Here is a 21,194-nt window from a genome sequence, read left to right as displayed (position 1 = left end):
AACTAACCACACCCCTCCCTCACCTCATCAAAACAGCCCGTTGCAATATCAAGCATTATTCTACTTTGGGTCCGTTGCAATGCACGGGCACCTTGCTAGTGAGAGACAATGGGAATCTTTTGCTGAGAAATGGTTTCGACTGCTAAAATTTGAGGAAGAGGGAACATTTATCCTTAGATATTTGAGGAGTTAAAGATTTTCAGAGTTCGGCTAGTTGCTGCTTAACTCCTTAAAAGGTAATCTTATTAAAGAATCTTTTGCGGAGTTAAGCCTTTTAGGGTTCGGCTAGAGTTGTCTTCAGAGCTTCGGCAATCATTAATTATAAGGCCAACTATTTGGCAACAAAAAACCAATTGAAAGATTGGGTGTACGCACGGGTATGGTACTACTAAGTGAATGAAGAAGCTAGAAATCACAGAATATGTGCCATGTTCTAACTATCGACACCCCCGTTATCCCTTAAAGGCAAGGCGCAAAAAATTTAAGAATAAGAGATTTATTCGTTTAATAAACGGGAGCCCAAATAATTTTTTTTCAAATATAAACTATTAGAAGTTCCATTCAGGCAAAATGTGTTCCTTTTAGTTTTTTTCTCTGCCGTAATAAAACGGGCACAAAGTCCGCCTTCCTCATTAGAAAATCCATTTTAATTGAAAAAAAAACCATCCAATCAATGGGTTGGTGAAGAAATAATTCTAGCTGCTACGGAGACAGGCAGAGGGAGAAAGCGAGTGGTGAGTGGCTGAGAGCTATAGCTCCGGGTGAATCTAAAAATCCGAGAGTCACCGTCGTCTACAAATAATTCCGGCGGCTGAGAATAAGTCCATGGAATTTACACGACAAGACCCCTTGGGTTCCATGGGACCAAGCACAGCGATGGCTGTGCAAGATGGTCGATCCGCCTCGACAGGGTCCTTAGCAGCGGCCTGTAGAGCAACAGCTCTGCTTGATCTGCACCCGATCGACGGATGTTCGGTTGATTATCGAGTCCACATAACATAATCGATTGATCGTACTCTTTGTGGATCACGTCCTGTTCTGCTTCTTCAGCCACCATTACTCTGCATGCAGGCTGCCACGGCTGGGCTCCGATATGCATGCGTACTGTACGCGGGATATCATATGTGACCACGTACGTCTTACAGGTCCTGCCAGGTGCCAGCACATCCTGCCAGACAGGATGGATGCCAGGGAGGTAACCCAGGTCCAAATCCAGAAATAAGAGAAGGATGCTCCTACAAGCCTCCTCAGAGCTCAGCGACTTTCGGCTGTCGGATGCGTTCGCTTGATGGAGTTTGGGTCGTCGGATCAAGCCATTGGACGTACTCTGCCGTCAGATCTGAGAGTAGCACTATAGGAATGAATAGTTACTGCCTCCCCGCGCTGCCGCTCACTCCCTGGGTCTCACTGACTTGTGGGGTAGCGCGCCTGGTGACCCCCGCGTGTCATTCTGTGTGTGTGTGGCGCGTCCCATGCATCCGTCTGCGCTCCCCAGCGGTAAAGATCTCGTTTCCACCGCCGAAATTCTCGTCGCCGCCGAGGGCATCTTCAACTTTTCGCGTACCCGACGCGAGATGGCTTTACCTGGTTCGCAGACTCATCCCCAATCGGGTGAGACGGCTAGCGTTTTCTCACCCTCCCTCTTCTCTCTCTCCCTCGCATCTCTCGCGCAGCCGTCGCTCTCGCTCCCCTCCTTCTCTCCGGCCCGAGCCGCCGCTGCTCCTCTGCGCCTCCCTGCTACTCCTGGCCATCCCTTGTGCTAGCCCCTCACGACCATGAAGGGCGGCGGAGCCATTAGTAGCGGCGGCGGTCGGGCTCTTGGGGGTGAGGCTACGCCTTGGGCGATGCCGACGAGCTCCAATGGCTTGAGGCCACCAACGCTCTTTGGTGGATCGATCCAGCGCCAGGAACCGCCCAGGCCTCGCTGCATCTCTGGCGGCTCATCTTCGTCTCCTCCCTCGCTCCAACGCGCGGTTCCGCTTCCCGCTGGCCACGGGGTGCAGCCTTGCAGGGCGCATCGGGCTGGGCCTCCTCTGTTTGCGGTGAGTTCATCCCCCTCCTCCTCCTCTCTTATCTGCTCTAGCTCTCACCCTCTCCTCTTTTTCCTTCTCTCTCAGATTTGGTGCAGCAGCCGCTGTGGGGTTGCAGTTCTTTGGACACGTTCGTGCACCTCTGGAAAGAAGACGACCCAAGGTGAGCCGTGGGAAGGCAGCGGTGAGCACCCTCTCCACTTCCCCCATTTCCTTCCCTCCAACCCCTGTCTCTTGCACCCATTCGTTTCAGATTCAATTTGATATGTGATCTGTTCATTTGCAGGGTGCTGGATTGGCAGTCTTCCAGAGTTGCTAGGAAGAAGAAGATGGGTAAGCTCCTCTTTCTCTTCTATTGACTAGCTTGATTTAGTTTCCAGCAGCAGAAAATAGTGTATGAGACCTGTTCGTGTCTGTCAGTCAAGATTAGAGTTGTAGCCCTGTCTCCAACTACATGTTGAATACTAACAATTTTGCTGGAAAAAGAAGAAAGATTGAATCATAGTTTGCACTAAATGAAAATGAAGTTTCATTTTTACATTTTGTTCACTCACTGGGAGGGTCACTGTTTATATGCTTGCTTCACCTTTTTCTGTATCACCATGGAAATCATTTGTACATGAGCTCTGGAACAAGGAAAACAATAATCACAAGGAGGCTTAATAAGGTATGTCCAAAGTAATCGTGGTTCCTCTACATATGGAAATGATAAATCATAGAACTGTTTGCAGATATATTTCAGTTCACCCATAACAGATTCTGATATATTTTTCTGTATGTGAGATATAACCATATTCTTATTTCACTACTAATATTACTGCCTAATTCTACATATCAGTTGTATCGCGCTACTCTGCTAATACTCTAGATTCTGGAGGATCTTCTGTTTTTAGGTTATTGTTATCTTCCAGCCTTTATCATACATTCTTCTTGTCCAATTGTATTGATACCAAAAATAATTGAGAAAGCATGAAATGGAATATATTGTTTTTGATGGACTGGACCATAAGGGGAGTATTTTCTGACGGAACATGTGCTTTATCTTAGTGTCAACCATCAAAGGTTTATTGCGACGGATAGAGAAGAAAAGGCATGCCATAATATCATAAGCCTGATGTAAACACAGATATGGTTCTATTTCAGCTTCTGTAAACGCTTCGAATTCCAAAACTCTGGTACCTCTGAGTGACTATACACATGTATACATTCGGTAGAAAACTATGCTACCTCTGAGTTATATTGATAATGCGCGTAATTGGTAGTAGCTCTGCCTAGGGTGGTTGGCTTGCTACTGACTGGGGGCAGCAACAGTGTGCATTCGTGCTAGCTCTTCCTCCCCCAATTACAATGGTTGAAATTGAGGGAACCTGGGCTGCTTTTGCTGTTGGTTGGGAGGACGAGCTGCACCGCGCATTCATGTTACCCCCAACCCCCACAACCCCACCCCCATTATTTTTGTGGTTCAGCTGGGGGACCAGACAGTGGTTTGTGTTCTGCTTTTAGATCCTGGGTACCAATGTATTTATATTTAGTATATTAAAATTGAGTGTCACCTTCTCAAGTTAAATTGTTATTACTTTTAGGCACCTCCTTCACCCAGCCGCTCCATTGGGATCCTGCTGCAGTCCTCGCCGCCACCTTCTCCTTCGCCCAGCTGGCCGCGCCCCCTTTCTTTGCAGCTTGACATAAAGATTAGCATGTGTGTGTGTCCTGCGGTTTGAGAGGGACAAAATAGGAGGTCACCATGAAATGTCGAAAGAGAAAGGGAGGCCGTAAGAGTGGATCGTTCATTTGTCATTGGTTTCTCATCACTTATCCAATACTTTCTTTGTTGCTATCTTCTGATGATATACTGACTTGCTATATGTATATTCTCAATATGTAAATACGTAAGGGAGTGGATACCAGTATATTACTCTTTCCGTCCATATAATCAGATTGCTGTTTGTCAATTTTATAAAATTCTTTGGATTTGCTCAATATGTGGCATGTACCTAGGACCATTCACTCCAATGTGGTATGAGAACATTTATTTTCTAATTGTTCTTGGTTTGATGTCAAGGCGTACTCATTCTTGTAATCTATGTGGCTTTTTCAGAAACAGTATGTTCCAAGAAGTTTATTCAAGAGAGCTGGGCATATAGTTGTGTCATGACTGCCAATGCCCTACAGGTCCGTCTCCGTCTCAATCTCGATCTCTTTGTGGACTGAAAGCTGATGCCATGTCTTTTATGTGATTTGATGCCTCTGGTTCTTCCATGATATATTCTTTTTGCTGTCTTGAAGGATGGCTTGGTTGATGCAATCCGTGTATCCCTCATAGATCCACTTGGAACTCATGCTGCAGGCCATCAATTAGGTGTGGTAATGAACTTTTCCTTTCCTGAGCATTTCATTTTTCTCTTGTTTTTAGTTGCTATATACTGTGATGGTGTTTTTTCAGTGGTGCTTTGCCTTATCTATTGCTATATATTTATCCTTTTGAATACTGTGTGACGTGCTAATTTAGACATTGTCAGTACATCTATTATTTTTTGGCTTATATCTATATTAGTTAAGATGGTTCATGCAGTTTCGTGGCATTTTTATTTTTCTTCTCGGGATCTGTTGTACCTTGTAGCTGAAATTTCATTATGTGTGAATGAAAAAGAACGGGAATAAGCAGACCATGTGTATAAATATCACTAACTACTGATACTTTGCATCAGTTATCTAGAAGTAATCCATGTTGTACCCTTAGGATCAAAGTATAGGTTGTTTTCGTCCAAAGAAATGCATTATAGATTTACCAATTATGTGCTTACAATCTGAAATAGGCTAACCAGCAGAAAAATTGGTTCAATTATGATATTATTGTTCAATCCAAAGAAATGCATTATAGATTTACCAAGTATGAGTAGTATACTCTCTATAAGTTTGGCACTGCCCATTTTTTGACATTTAAGTGTTCTATAGTGTTATGCTCCTGTAGTAACCATTTGGTTTTGATGGCAGGATAACCATACTCAAGTCTGGTAGTGCGATGGCTCCTGTGGAACTAATCTCTGCACAATTTGTTTCAATGAGCACCCAGGTAATTCAGATGCTCCATTTGATTCTTGGACACTCTCCCTACTGCTCATTTCACAACTACGTCTCCATCATAACTTAAATCTGCTGTTTTCAAATAGTAAGGGAGAACGCTACTGATACAGTATATATTGCACATTGAATTGGTGCTCCATGGAGCCAGGGCACCATGATTTATGCACAAATCCAAACCAAATTTGGGTATAGTTTTTTTGGAAATTTTAGTTTCGAGGTATATAATACCTGATTATTATAGAATTCAAGTACTCTACATCTGGGATATTGCTGTGTATATCTATTTCTGCATACCATACTGCTTGTATATAAAATCAACATATATCTGCAGTCAAACAATCATTAGAAAAAGTAACTGCAATTTGGCTTTAGTACAAATATTTCACATATATGCGCCTTAGTTCTATGTAATGCTTTGTTGTTCTCTAAGGTATCCTCCTATCTTTGATGGAAGTAGTAGCATTTTTCTGGCAGAGCTAATGGCAGTGCTGCTTGTTAATCAATGTAAACCCTAGAGAATCATGTAATTAAGGATAGCCATTGTTATTGTAATCATAGATTGATCCTAATGGGATCCCGTACATCTCGATGTAATCTTGATGATCAAGTTTCGTCCAGTATATATTCATGGCAAGGCCCAAAGGGCAAATCACGGCAAACAATCATGTTTAACTCTGCTTTCTCTTGCCGTCGGCGGCCCCACGTGTGTCGCGCTCGTGGACGCCTCTTGCGTGGGTCCTGATCGTGGTCGGCTCTTGCTGCTATTTTTGTTGTGTGCCGTGTTGCTGCTGCTGTTGATTGCCGGCCGTTGTGCATGTCTTGCTTGTGGCCGACCGTTGCTGCTCATGACCTACAATTTCTGCTATTGTTGGTTTTTGCCTTGCTACTCCTGCTGTTGTTTGTTGTGCTCCAATGAATTTGATATTTTGTGTGCACATGACCGAGCTTCCACCTGCTGCCGGTCCTCAGACCGCCCTGATTGACCAGGCTCAAGGCATGCCGTCGGCTCCTGTGCCCTCCTACTCCGACACCGCAGTGGGCGCGTCAATGGCTGGAGCAGAGGAGGAGATCCAGGCGGAGCGCGCCATCTCCATCGTCGTATCTGTTGCTGCGTCCCTCGATCTATATGTGTTCTTTTCCTGACCATCCCAGTTGTGGTTGCCTGGAGCTCATCCTTGATTTGCTCTTTTTCCCTTGCAGGTTGGTCAGCTGCGGGTGCTGGTGCTTCTGGTCGATTTGTCCTGCTGCGTCGGCCATTGTTCTGTAGGTCAATCCCTTTTCTTCTTCTCTTCTCAGATCTCCAGCCATTTGCTTGCTTGTGGTCTTGTTGGTAGAGGCCTGACATCAAAGAGTATATTATTCCCTTTGTATTTTTATTCTTGCTCGGCTGGGTTGACTAGGAGATGGAATCGTGTTTTTTTGTCACTTATCTAGATTCTGGTGGGGCTTATTATTCTTTTTGTGTGTTTCTGCTATGCCCTACAAGTGAGCTATTGATTTGCTTGTTGGAGCTGCTCACGTCATGTGTGTACCTTAAAAATTGGAGGATTTGTCTTCTGTCCCCATTAATGGTTACTTATCAATTTACTCCTCCTTTACAGATTTTATCTTTATGCTCCAGCCTTATCATGTGCAATGTTTGAATGTTGTGTTGAATTTAGAGCAAACAACAAGAGATAACTTATCTGATGGTACAACTAGAGAAACAGATAGATATGATACGCCTATAATGGTTCTGTAAGGTAGGCACTTATCCCAAGCAGCATAGCCATGTTTAAGTATGAACAAAGAATAGAAGACAAATGCTTCGGTTTTTCTTCTGGGAAATTATGTATAGAATATGTCTTCTGATGTATACAACTTTCTTCTTTAAAAGAAATTAACTAAACAGTATGTGTTTCTACCCTCACCTTTTTTATCTGTTCAAATCCTATTTTACTTGGATTTTATTTGACATTCCGGGTCACTTTATCTGTTGGTGTGGCAGCTTGCATCTGCAGTACATTATCAAAGAAACTGAATCTGGAAGGTTAAGACATTAGACATCTATTGAGAGGTACTAACATGTCATCTTTGTCCGATGTGTACCTGACGTTGATCTGATTTGAAGCTGGTTTATTCAATTCTTTAGTAGTGATGCATACAGACACAATGGAAATACTTGAAAGTAGCACTTGCTTATGTGAGGTTTAGTGTTAGGTATACTTTTATATATATTTTTAATTTTAGTCATTGTCATTTTTTGCTGCTCTAGGATTTCTTTTATATGACAGCAATGATTCATGTACAAATTACATAGGATGATCAATTGTCACCAAAATGAACATGAGTAAAAGGGGAAACATTAACGAACCAGTAATTAGATTGAGAATGAACCAGTAATACAAGGGTAATATGTATTTGTAATTGTCAGGTATTTCTTTGTGTAATTAGATTGAGTTATAGCTGGCGATTAAGTCATAAATAAATTGGTGCTCGAGCTGTATTTCTTCACATGTTCTATAGTTGAGCTTGGGAAATTTGGTGGCTTCTGATAGTTTTTCTAATTTTATCAGTGGTTTCTTGACCTTTTCTATTACTCTTATATCTTCATGCTCCTTAACGTCAGAAAGTATTTTCTTACTTTTTAGTTTATAGTCTATGCACCTTTTCCAGATGGAGCACCACTTTGTCTAGGTATTTATTTGTTTTAAATTCACCATTAGTTATAAATTAGTACTCAACTTATCCCTGTTTTTATTTCCAACATGAGAAGGTAGTTTCAGGGAATGATTTCTGCATTTGGCAAAACGTTGATGGCTATTTTGTTTCAGTCTAAAAAGTGTACCATGCTATCAGCGGAACTTACTTTCAAGTATAGATAGATATGAACAGTGAACAGATCCTCATATACCACACCAGCTTATTCACATTAAATGTTCTTTTCATATTTAATTGATGAGCAGTACGCGTGTGTCTGGCTATGTCAACTCTCTTGCTGAAAGTACTTTCTTTTTTGTTTTGTGGGTTTTGTTTCCCTTTGGAAATGACAGTAGGTTTTTTATTTTGCAACAGTTAATGAAATTTAACACCTGAAGACTGCTGCCCATACAACGATGAAGATGCCATCTCCAACTAGAACAGTATCAGCCTACTTGGACATCGACTGGTCGCCAGTTGAACCAGCAACCAGCAGCCGACATCAGCGATTCAGCCGACATCAAATATATACCAAATCAAATCAAACACTACAAAGATATATTTGATTTGTATGCCCTATATTAAACTCAGCTGTCCTGGGCAGCATCTATCTCTTGCTCTTGATATATCTTTGTAGTGTTTGTGATATATATTGAACACATTTATTTCGAGCGGTTATTCTATTTGTATGTTCTCAAATGCTTTGTTATATTGAAGTTTTAAATGGTGGGTCATCGTGCTCAGCCAGGCAACGCGCGCCAAGGCGCGCTTCTGATCTATTCTTTATTAGTTGAGCGCTTTTCAGCCTAGCTATATGCTTTAAAGAAAGCCTTGCCTCGGACGTAACCCGAAAGTTTTCGAGAGTCTTTTTATTCCTTTGTGCACCTTTAAATTTTCAAAAATAAAAAATAAATAAACAGAGAAACTTAAAATTTTCCAGAAAGGGAACTAATTGAAAAATTGTGCATTTCAAAAGTGGGGGTCGACCTTAAACATTTGCGTTCATGCCCATGGGGACAATGTAAATCTTTATATGGAAGCTTCTCAACAAAAAATATTTTTCCCTTGTACCATACAAATAAAGTGCGAAGGTTTACTTTTAACATGTGGTGGTTTGCAAATTTATGTGTGCTTTGTTGAAACAGATTGTTTGTTGTCACTAAAAAATATATCAATTCAAAAGAAGGTGATAAAAGCATATAATTTAACACAATGCACATATGTGAATTCTCTGTTCCTCCCTCTGTTTCTAAATATAAGACCTTTTAGAGATTTCAATACGGCTATATACGGATTTATATACACATATTTTAGAGTGTAGATTCACTCATTTGCTCTCTATGTACTACCTCCGTCTCGGTGTATAAGTCATTCACGTAGTAATAGGTAATCGTTTGAGGAAATAAATATGTGTTATATGTCATGAAAAGTATATCACTAGATTTCTACACGGATGTAGTTTCTAAACATATATTTTTTGTCACATATAATACGTATTTAAATAGTTAAATTGTCGACCTAGAACCACGCGAATGACTTATACACCGGGACGGAGGAAGTAGTCTGCATTGACATCTCTAAAAAGTCTAATATTTTAGAACAGAGGGAGTGCGTGCTAATATTTATCTAGATGAAGTGGCTAAGAAGTTGGGATTGTCGCCTGTGTGGTTAGCAAGTGGGAGGGATCTGAGTTATTTGATGTGGAGAGAGGGGGAGGGAGAGGGAAAGTGAGATTGAGAGAGAGGGGGAGGGAGTGAGGGGGCGATGTATACCATAAAAAGTTGAAGGACCAAATATGACTTGTGCGATAAATTGAGTGTCAAAAAATGATACTTTATTTATTTTCAATATATCTTATTGAAATGGGAAGGGCGTTTGTTTTTTCACGTAAAAAAGTTTATTTTGCCCTCCCTTTTGGGGCCATAGTTTTCTTGGTTCTTTCGTTCCATTTTTTCTTTTATATGAGTAAAAGGGGTTTCCCCTCGATTTCTATAAGTATAAACGATTAGAAGTTTCATCGAGGCGCTAACCGACCCTTGGTTGGATGGTTTGGATGACAATGGTATCCCCAGCCCACTAAGGTCCAGGTCCTAGACTTTGACATTGGTGCTTGCATTATTCCTGAATTTACTCAGGCTTCCGACGATGTTCGTTCAGTGGGAGGAGACGTCCCCGTCGACCGCCAGGCGTCTGCGGTGACTTCGTAAAATCTCAAGATGTTATGCCGGCACATTCGCTCAGGTGATCGTATGTGAAGGATGTATGTGTCTACGTTCATAGGGGTGAGTGTATGCTCGTGCATGTGAGCGATTTCGATTGTACTGTGTTAAAAAAATCCACCCTGGCAAATTGTACTCCTTTTATTTTATTTTTATCTGCCCTAATAAAACGGGCACAAAATTCGCCTTCGTCATTAAAAATTAATTTTATTTGGAAAAAACCATCCAATCAATGGGTTGGTGAATAAATAATTCTAGCTGTAGTGGAGACACGCAAAGGGAGAAAGCGAGTGGTGAGAGCATCTACAGCTGGGCATAGCAAATATGACCCCTTAATGACCGGGTGTGTCCGTTTTGAGTCCCTATTTATTTGTCCTCGCAGCTACACTGCTAATTTTTCTCCTCATATGTCTGGTCACTTGCACGTGATTTGTGGAGATGAAGAGAGAGAAATAAAAGAATGAATAAAGAAAAAGAAAAGGTGGTTCGGAGTGGGGCCGCATCCTACGTGGCCGAGTGCCCGAGCGCGCCCGGTGCGTCGGCGAGACCTCATATCCTCTCATATTTGAGATGGATATGAGGGTTCGCGGACAGCCCAGACGTATAGGGATGATATGAGGGGTCTGATTGGTTTACTTTTTTCTTCTCTCTCCTGTCCGATCATTGACCGGTGCGTCCGCAGGCGTATGAGAGATGATTTGATGTGTCGGGCTGTAGATGCTCTGAGTGGCCGAGAGATGAATCTAAAAATCCGGGAGTCAGCTTCGTCCACAAATAATTCCGGCGGCTGGGGATAAGTCCCTGGAATTTATACGATAAGACCCTTCGGGTACCATGGGACCAAGAACAGCGATGGATGTGCAAGATTGTGGATCCACCTCGTCAGGGTCCTTAGCAGCGATCTGTAGAGCAACAGTGATCCAACCAATGCAACCCTGCTGCTAATCTTGTCCGGTTGTTTATGTTGTACGTCCACATAATCTATTGACCGTACTACTTCCTTTGCGGATCACTGCCTGTTCTGCTTCTGCAGCCACCATTACTCTGCATGCCTGCATGCTACCACGGCCCGGCTTCGATGTGCATGCGTACCGTACACAGCAGGTAGGAGATCATGTATGATCATGTGCTGTACGTCTTACAGCTCCTGCCAGCGCGTACTGCTTTGTCACTCGCTGTAAGGATGCATGCTGGGGAGATATTGGTCCGATCGATAAATGCGGACGCGAATCCGTCGCGATTCATGGAGCAGGACACGCGGAGGATCGGTGGACAGGGAGATGAACAGTGTCTATTACTCTGTACCCCTCGTCGTGCCACGGCCACGTGATTTGGAAAGGAAAAAAGAAGGATTGGCCGCCGGAAAAGGCAAGCCCCATCGGCCGGTCACCTCCGCCGATGCGGCCACCGGCAGGCAGCGCGCGCTGTCGATACGGACGGCGTCCGCTCACGTGGCAGCCACGGCCCAGCACGCTACAATACCACATTGCACCATCGATCTATCGATCAGAGCACGCCACCAATTATTCGTTCGCGCCTCTCGTCCCGTCCATTCCGCCACCGCGACGCCGGTCGGAACGGCGACACGATAGGGGGCCCGTCGCCGTCAGCTGGACTGGGCGCGCGCGCGCTTCTAATCCAACTTATTATTCGCCGTCGTTGTACGCCGCCGCAAGCAGCCGGCAAGGCGCGAGCGGGGACAGAGACGGACGTGGCCGCGCCCGCTGCTGCCGCGGAAGCAACGGCGCCGCGCGCGGCCGTACGTCGCCATCTCTCGCCACTCCAGTCCGTCGTTGCCATGTGCGGTGGCGGAGACGGAATAATAAAAATGCAGAGGGAGCAGACGGTAGCAGCAGTCGCTGTTCGGATCACAGGAATTTCTAGGATTGCCAGGTGGGACCTACTAGCTATTACCGTTAGGATCTGGCATCGTTATAGCATTTCTATGTCTATTGAATTGAATTCCTACATTCGAAACAGCATATTAGAGCGGTTCCTATATTTTCGAAATGCATCCTAGGGCCGTTTGGTTCCTGGTCACACCTTATCACACTTTACCACACATCATCTTACGTAAGTTTGTACGGTAGGTGGGTGTTTGGTTCTAACCACACCTAAAATGAGAATTTTTAGTGAGCAGTGAACCGCACATGTCATAGACACAAAAAGTATGGCAAGATTTCCTTAGGCAAGCCAAAGTGTGACCAACAATTTGAACAACTCAAGTAAGGCAAGTGTGGCAAAAATAATGTAGCAATATAGGACTAAGATAGTCACAATCCAAACAGCCCCTCTTTTCTTTTCTTCCAATGTTGTTGTGTGTGCAAGCAGTGGAACCATTTGGTTCTACTCCCTCCGTCCCAAGATAGCTTCCGATGACTCCGGCTCCTATGGCTCCTGTGGATTATGCACCTCTGATGGCTCCAATGGTCGAGCTCGCCCCTATCGACGAAGTGTCCAGAGCAGAGGTGCCTATGTCGCCACGTGGAGGCAGCGGCCTCACCCCACTAGTGATGTAGTGGTTCTTAGCGAAGATACTAAAGAAGAAGACTGGTAAGGGCGTCGGCGCTGCCTTTATCCCTTCTCGCTTCACCCTGACGGCGGGTAAAACTATGGTAGCTTCCCAGTCATACGCCGGATCAGCAACGGTGATGAGGTAAAAAAGGCATCATATGGCTTTTATTCGGGTTTGGTTCAATTGAATGTGAGATGGCCATGGAAATTGTTGGCAAATATTGCGGTAATTTTCTGAATTTGGGGGATCGACCCTCAATGACAAAAAATTTCTCTAGTATGATAGGTGATTCTAAGACAATGATGTCGATCTCGAGGTCACGTCGTCCTCACTTTTTATCATGACACCGTCTAAGATGTGGAATTGTAATTTGATGGTTCCGGCTCATCGAAAAAGAAGGCAATACAGAGAAGCAACTTTAAGCCCGATGTGGATGTTGCGCTTGTCCTAGCATGACAAGATATATCTCGATGTGATTGTCGGGAAACATCAATCGACAACAATGTATTGGAAATGCATTGAGGATTGTTTCATATTTCATTTTGCATGAAAAACGATGGTCAAATCTCTCACAGACTAACGGTTTATGATTCAAGGGATGTGCAATCATTGGGTGAGTTGTAATGAGCAAGTGAAGCCCGCTCCTCCTAGGGGTGTAAGCATTTATCCATATGTATGAAAGCTTGTTGTTTTTTGTTGACACAGTTGCATTACTTTGAGAATTCTCATCAATTTGTGCGTTTGTTTGTTTTAGGATGAGATAGCCCAAGTGAAGTACAAACAAATGCCCAAGTCGATTGGGCAAACTGTTTGCCCATGAACATTATAGGGATTTGTTGGAAGAGCACGAGAAGTGTAATTCGAGGAATGATGATGGCAACCCAAAAGCCGAGAACTGGGACAATTCCTCAATGGAGATGGATGATAGTGCAAATAATGTTGATAGAAAGAAATGACAAATGTGGCTAGAAATACCATTCTAGTGTCTAGCATGGGTCGGCCAGATCGGAGGAAGCAGAAGAACTAAGGCTCAAGAGAAAAGAAGAGGTGGGCGCAATGAACAAAGAAGATCGATAAGTTGAAGAGGACAAGAAACGAGTATGCCAAGAAGAGCAAACAAGATAAACTAGAGATGGAGGAGAAGAATAACCAAGAGAAGAGGGCCAGATGGGATGAAAATGCAAGATAGAAGATGGTGTCAGGAAGAGATGAAGGCACGTAGGCACCAAATTCAGCGGGAGATTGAGCTGTGTAGGCTCCAACTTACATAGGACCAGACCAGAAATGAACACACATCCTAGCAGAATCGGTTCATCGTGTTGGATCTCCCAAAAAAAATGGATCAAGTGGCACAAGAGTTTTGGGCGTAGTAGCGAGATTTAAGCATTCGCTTTAGAAAACTCGAAAGAGGGGATGTTTGCAATTGGAAGAAACATGTGATTGGTACATGTTACTGATGAAATGCTTTTATCCATGCAACTTGTCAAAAACAATGCGCACGTTTATTTGATGTAGTAAACAATTAAATTTGGTGGGAATCGGAGTGTTTGAATTATGGAGCCTGAGCGAGTCAGAGTTTGCTCGCCGCCTGCGCAGCCTCCATATATGATGGATGGACATCGCCGATATGGCGAATCTCTAGAGTTGCTCTTACATTCCATTTCACTTGGTTCTTCAACGAAAAATAATAACACCCTAAAAGAACTTTGACTAGTAAAACAAAGAAAAAAAATCCTATTTATATGGATCTCTAGATCCATTTTTTAGTTGAAGCTCGATGTGATGCACTACAAGGGCTATGCAGAAGATTATAAAAGTTCAAACACATGCATGGGCTGAGAGAGGGAGACAGAGGGAACCAAATAATAAAATATTATCATCATTACCCCTTGTCAAGATCTTCATCACCACAATGAATGCACATTCGAGCATAATAGGTTTACCATGTTGAATCTGAACAATCTGGATTAAGTGACAGAGAGTTTTGGGCACATCAGCGAGATTTGAGCATTCACTTAAGAAAACTTGAAAGATGGGACGATGCAAATGGAAGAAACATGTGATTTGTACATGTCACAAATGAAATGCTTTTGTTCATGCAACTGGTCAAAAACTGTGCATGTTTACTTGCTGTAGTAAACATTTAAATTTGGAGGGAATAAACGTGTTTGAATTATGGAGGCTGAAATATTACGAGTCTGAGTTTACTTGTCGCTTGCGTAGTCTCCATAGCAAGTGGATGATGATCGCCGATATGGCGACTCTCAAGAGAAACACTCCCTAAAAGAACGTTAAATAGTAAACAAAGGAAAAAAATCCTATTTCTACGAATCTCTGGAACCATTTTTCTGCTGAATCTCGAAGTGATACACTCCAAGGGCCATGCAGAAGATTATAAAACTTCAAACACGTGCCTGGGCTGAAAGAGAGAGGTATAGGGAAATGTTGATCACACATTTGAAAAATGTTGGTCACGCATTTGAAAAATGTTCAATTTGTATAGAAATATGTTGACCATGTACTAAAAAAATGATGAAACATTTTCATAATGTATATAAAATATGTTCAAAAAGAATTTGAAAAAAGGTTGAACAAAGCATTTAGAAAATGTTAAATGTGTATAGCAAAAATGTTGACCAAGTGTTCAATTTTTTATATATTTCATTTCGAAAATATTTAACAAGCATTTGAAAAAAATGTAAATGAGCATATCAAATATGTTAATCCTTGTATTTCAAAAATCTTGATCAATCATTTGAAAAATGTCACGTTGTCTATAGTAACAATGTTGACAATGTATTAAAAAGGTTAAACCAACATTAAAAAATGTTAAACGTGTATTTGAAAAATGTTTTTGAATATACAAAAAATGTTGAATAAAAACAAAAGACACAAGGAAAACCAAGAAATGGAACTAATAAAGAAAAACGTGAACTAAAAATAAAAAACGAAAAAACAAATGTAGAAAGAATAAAAAGTGAAAACAAAACAAAAACCAAAAAAGAAAAAACAAAAGAAAATGAAAAGGCATTTAAAACTAAAGAAAGAAATGGAAAAAATGGAGAAGGAAAAAGAAAAAGAACAAAAAAGCCAAAAAGGAAGAAAAACGGAATAACACATAAGAAAATGGAGAAAGAGAAAAAAAACTAGAAAACCAGTTGGGCGCGCCCAGCTACTTTAACATGAAGTCGAGTGAGCTGAGTGGGTAAGAGCGTAACACCCTGGAGACCAGGGATTGATCCCCGGGTTCCCTCATTTTCTTCTATCTTTTTTAAGACTGCACGCTCGTAACGGACCGACCCGACATTGTAGCGCTTGACGTGAGGGTTTCCCCTCGCTTAATGCGAGATATAGACGGCGCGTGTTGGCTGTGAGTTAGACGGCTGCCTGGCCTACTGGGTGCCAGTGTTGGGCTGGCCCAGTAGGACGTGGATCGTTATGCTAACGTCACTCAATTATCTTTTTTTATCTCTTTTAAGTTTATTTATATTTTTAATGTGCATCATCAGTATTTCTTAAAAAACTTAAAACCACTAATTTGAAAACAATATTAGCATCGTATGAAAAATTGGTTAGCGTAGTTTAAAAAAGTGTTGATAACTTAAAAAATGTTTGTGACAATGAAATAATGTTCCATGTGTCTATAATATGTATTAATTTTTTTAAATGAGTATGAAATGTAAACAAGTTTGCGTCACATAAATATTTTGGTACTATTAAAAAATTTGCATGACATTTTATGGAAATATTTCCGCATTCCAAAAAAAATCTGTTTCATTTCAAAAAAGTTATACAGAATGTAAAAAATATTCACTTAGGCTAAAAAAATGTTTCTTTCCATTAAAAGGATATGTGTAATTTTATAGAAATAATCATGTGTGTCCAAAATTGTGTACGAATATTTAAAAAATGTTTATGCAATGTAAAAAAATTGTAGCATAGTTTATAAAATATTTATTTCCATTAAAAATGTACAACATGTATTTGGAATATTTTACCATGTATTCAAAACTTGTTCAAAACATGTATTTTAAAAAAGTACATCATGTATTTGAACAAAGTCCAACGCTTGTCAGACAAATATTTCACGTGTGCTCCAAAAATGTGCATTGTGTATCTATACAATATAAAAAGACCCAAAGGGGCAGATCCAATTAATCTCGGTCATCAAATCATGTCAATCCAACGACCTAGACTGCTTCAATATCAAGCGCTCAACACGTTTAGCGTGCAGTTAATTTCATGCCAAATATAGTGCTAATCACATAATAACACGCAAATAATATCCTACTTAATATCCACATGCACTTAATATACTTCCAAATCAACGTGCATTGCACGTACACATTGACTAGTTGAGAAAAAGTAGACATGTGCTGCAAAACCAAAAACTGGTCTCTGCTTCCTTTTCTTAGCAAGAAAATTCTCACTCCACTACGGAGTAGCAAGATTTCGTGCATTTTGCACTATGGGAGTGCATGCATGCCACGGCCTTCGATCTATAGTTCTTACACGAACCAACCTGTTGTTGGGATGATTAGGTGGGCAGTGGTATCCCCAGCCCACCAGGATTCAAATCCTGGTGCTCGCATTTATCCTGGATTTATTTCAGGATTTCCGGCGATACGCTTTCAGTGGGAGGAGACGTTCCCGTCGACTACGAGGCGCCCATGATGACTTCGTAAAATCTCAAAATGATATGCCGGCTCAGTCTCTGGGAGGTGCTCATAGGGGTAGAGTGTGCGTGTGTGCGTTCATAGGGTGACTGTATGCGCGTTTATATGAGCGCTTGCGTCTACTGTGTTAAAAAAAAATTCTATAGTTCTTACTAGCTCTGAATCGTGAGAGCATCTCGGAATCTTTGCTTTATTGACGTTTGGTTGCGCCCTCAAAAGCGGTGGCTTCAGCACTCAAAAGGAAAGCCAGCAAAGCGGCAGCCATGCCATACGCATTGCATGCAATGCATAACCTGGGAAACACCCATGGCCTTTTTCGCTTTGTACCTCGCTTTACTTTTTTGCCCTTTGCCGCCATGGTTGCATACTTGCATGCATGTACCAGTAGTACTCTTATCCTGCCGATCGAAGCTGGCAATCACAGGGTGTCCCGCAGTTAAGGCCATGGATCCGCTGCTGCATGCTCAGAGCTCACCGTGGAGATCGGTCCTTGAGTCGGTGCCGGCCGCTGCCGTTGATCGTATTAATATATGCATGTACGCCTTTGAATAATCTGACCTGGTACTCCTAGATCCACCATATCTGCACTGCATGGAGACACCCAGCAGAATCTACTCGTCTTAAAGTGCGCTCCTTCAAAGTAAGCCGTTTGTTCCGTGGTGAGCGAGCGAGCGAGAGAGATACGGAGGAAAGCTCGGATAGAGAACATGCAAAGCTGTACGTGGAAAGAAGATCACTTGATCTACCACCCCCTAAACAAACGAATCATCCAGGGGGCTCGAACAGAATCAAGCAAATGGACCTAATAATTAATGAAAACCTCGTGCGATCCACGCAGGAGGAAGGATACGGTCTTGCTCGCTGCTTGCTCCACATAAAGCCGACGCACTGTGCACTGGCTTTTTTGCAAGATTCTGTCTAAGCAAATACCTTTACGTCCCTAGTTATTATCTTAGCAGCAGCGTGATTCTGCCTAAGCCAGTACCTTTCGAGATTTCTTCCCTAGTTATCTTAGCAGCAGCGTGATTCCGCATTGCCCAATAGCAATGGCGCCATTGTCTCTCTGTCTCTCTAGTACTACTATCTACTTGTCTCTTTTCGTTGTCAAAGTTGAAAGCAAAGGGGATGCCTAAGCCTTGGGAACCTTGCGTGCGTGCATGGCATGCAATATGGCCTCGGCATGGCGGAGCATGCAGCAGCCGAGATAGATCCGCCTCGTGGCAAGAGCAGCCAAGCCAAGTGTTGGTCGAGCCCAAAAGAATTACCAATACTACTACTCCTTTTAAGCACTTGGAGGATACTGTTGCATTGCAGTGTGACGTTGGGAAGTGAAACCATGGGGTATAGTTGCGGCCATGAGAATCCAATGCACAGGGGTTTCTTCCTTTTTGCAGCAATCCTGCCTGCTCACCCCTCCTTTTAAGGAGAGGATCTCCTCTGTTTGGACTTGTTCTAGTACTGTACTTCTTTTGCATCCTATGCTTGCATACGCAGCATCACAATCTGCCTCCACGCTTGGTCCAAATATTCCCGGTAGGGCTGCTTGCTTTTGTTGCTTGCTTTTGTTGTTGACTCAGAACAAAGCATTAAGAAGATACTACAAACACAATGAGCACACACCCGGCCTCTGCATAACTACGATGAACACAGTCAACACCAGCGCACACACAAATAAAAACGTCGGTAATAAACAAAGTCGTACAAGGCCAAAGCGGCCTCTGCATAACTAGGATGAACACAGTCAACACCAACGCACATACAAATAAACACACCAGTAATAAATAAAGTCGTAAAGGCCAAAGCCGTGCCTAAGCAAAAAAAAAAAAAAAGAGAAAAGGATCCTAAAGCGATCAACAACGATCGACAAACTACAACAACGGCCATATCCGCACTAATCATCTTTTGAGGTCAAAAGCACAATGAAGTTCTTCAATAGCACCGCCTTCGGGAAGAAAACGACGCTCAAGCGTCATCCTCACCGGATCCAACCATTAAAGGCCAGATTCTAGGTTTTCACCCTGAAGAACAAATCCGAGTATATCCGAGCAGTGCCTTCAATAAGGTAACGAAAACACATCGCCATTACCAGATGCAATCAACTTGAGTCAGTCCTAGGATTTTCACCGCGGTGCTCGAGGTTCACATCTCGAGAAGCACTACCAAACCAAAGTCAATCATGTGTTGTCGCCAACACTTTTCCCCGACCCCAGCGGCTATATGCTAGGCTAGAAAAACCAGCGCCGCAGCTGTACACCATACCCTCTGCATCGAGTGTCGCCCATAGACTGCATCTCATCCTCGAAAGCAACTGGTCGGAGTAAGAGCCCCAAGAACCCACAAAGGAGCCATTGGCCGCATCCTACAACGCCGCCAACACGAGATGTTGGCAAGAGCCATCAGATCTGAAGAGCACTTTCGCTTCGGTACAACCCCCTAAACACATCAAGGGACAAGATTTCTTCATACCTCTTCATAATAAAGGGTAGGATCGTCTTTTCTAGAAAATACATCGTGCTGCCTGGCATACTCTTTTTTTAGGAAAGGGCCACCCGCCGATTGGGCCGGCCCATTGGCTGCGCTGTCCAAGCACGCCTTGGTGGGAATAAAAAGTCGGAAAAAAACAGATGGCCGAGAATCAAACCCCAAACCTCACGCATGTTGAAGAGAGTTCAAAGCCAGTGGAGCTAGAAAGTCTGACTAATTAATTACTTGCGCGAAATTATAAGAATTAATGGCAGATCTGATTTTAAAAAAATATTTTCTGTTTTTTCGAAATTCAATCACTTTTTATTTTTCTGAAAATGCAAACATTTTTTGGGATTCCCATTTTTTCGTGTTTTCCAAAAAGTTTGGATTTTCAAAATTTGCTCCTCCGAACAATTTTACAGAAAAGTTTCAGAATTCAATTATCTCATTTTTTAATGTATACATAATTTCTAAACGCGTTCCAATTTTTCAAAGATTATTCATGGTTTCAAAAATAACGTTCTTATTTGAAAATATTGTTCACAGATTCAAAAATATGTCCGTGTATTAAAAAAAAATCCATGGATTCCAAAAAATATTCGTGTTTTCAAATTTTGTTTTAGAATTTTGAAAAAGATTTTGTTTTCGAAAATTGTTCACGGAGTCTTAAATATATTCGATGTGTGTAGTCATAAATGACTCGCGCTACAATTAATCAAAAGCAGCTGGTAGACGATGGCCACGAAAAAACATAGCAAGGGCGCCGGCGCTTTAGAAGGATACGGTCCACGCAGGAGGAAGGATACGGTCTGGCTCGCTGCTTGCTCCACATAAAGCCGACGCACTGTGCACTGGCTTTCTGCAAGATTCTGCCTAAGCCAATGCCTTTACGTCCCTAGTTGTTATCTTAGCAGCTATCAGCGTGATTCTGCCTAAGCCAATACCTTTTGAGATTTCTTCCCTAGTTATCTTGGCAGCAGCGTGATTCTGCATTGCCCAATAGCAATGGCGCCGTCGTCGCTCTCTATTATCTGCTTGTCTCTTTTCATTGTCAAAGTTGCCTTACAGAAAGCAAAGGGGCAGCCTAAGCCTTGGGAACCTTGCGTGCGATGCGTGCATGGCAATATGGCCTCGGCATGGCGGAGCATGCAGGAGCCGAGATAGATCCGCCTCATGGCAAGAGCAACCAAGCCAAGTGTTGGTCGAACCCATGTTGGCATAATAAACAAGTAAAAGAATTAACACTCCTCCTTTTAAGCACTTGTAGGATACTGTTGCATTGCAGTGTGTTGTTGGGAAGTGAAACCATGGGGCTATAGCTGCATGGGAACCAGCTGAGACCTGAGAGAATCCAACGCACAGGGGTTTCTTCCTATTTTCACCAACCCTGCCTGGTCACCCCTCCTTTTAGGGAGAAGATCTCTGTTTGGACTTGTTCTAGCAGTAATAATTTACGTCCCTAGTCTACTTCTTTCGCAGCCTATGCCTGCATACGGAGCATTACAATCTGCCTCCACCCTTACTG

At 42.5% G+C, this 21,194-nt stretch overlaps 1 long non-coding RNA gene across 27 annotated transcripts; it reads left to right on the top strand.

Moving 5' to 3' along the window:
• Positions 1-1,529: 1,529 nt before the first annotated feature.
• On the top strand, positions 1,530-8,533 carry LOC109732715 (uncharacterized). 27 transcript variants are annotated; one of them, XR_012189919.1, is made up of 11 exons: positions 1,610-2,042; positions 2,118-2,214; positions 2,317-2,363; positions 3,614-4,047; positions 4,129-4,202; positions 4,317-4,394; positions 5,025-5,103; positions 6,084-6,218; positions 6,315-6,381; positions 7,102-7,170; positions 8,169-8,533. It is a non-coding gene; the product is annotated as an uncharacterized lncRNA (long non-coding RNA). The 27 variants fall into 26 exon arrangements; XR_012189910.1 differs by having other exon boundaries at positions 3,614-4,202; positions 6,084-6,209; XR_012189929.1 differs by having other exon boundaries at positions 1,530-2,042; positions 3,614-4,202; positions 4,317-4,389; positions 6,084-6,212; positions 6,315-6,377.
• The last annotated feature ends 12,661 nt before the right edge of the window (positions 8,534-21,194 follow it).

The sequence above is a fragment of the Aegilops tauschii genome, chromosome 7, assembly GCF_002575655.3.
Source record: "Aegilops tauschii subsp. strangulata cultivar AL8/78 chromosome 7, Aet v6.0, whole genome shotgun sequence".
NCBI classification, from domain to species: domain Eukaryota; kingdom Viridiplantae; phylum Streptophyta; class Magnoliopsida; order Poales; family Poaceae; genus Aegilops; species Aegilops tauschii.
Note: the sequence above shows the minus strand (reverse complement) of the source record. Positions and strands in the feature narration are given on the sequence as shown.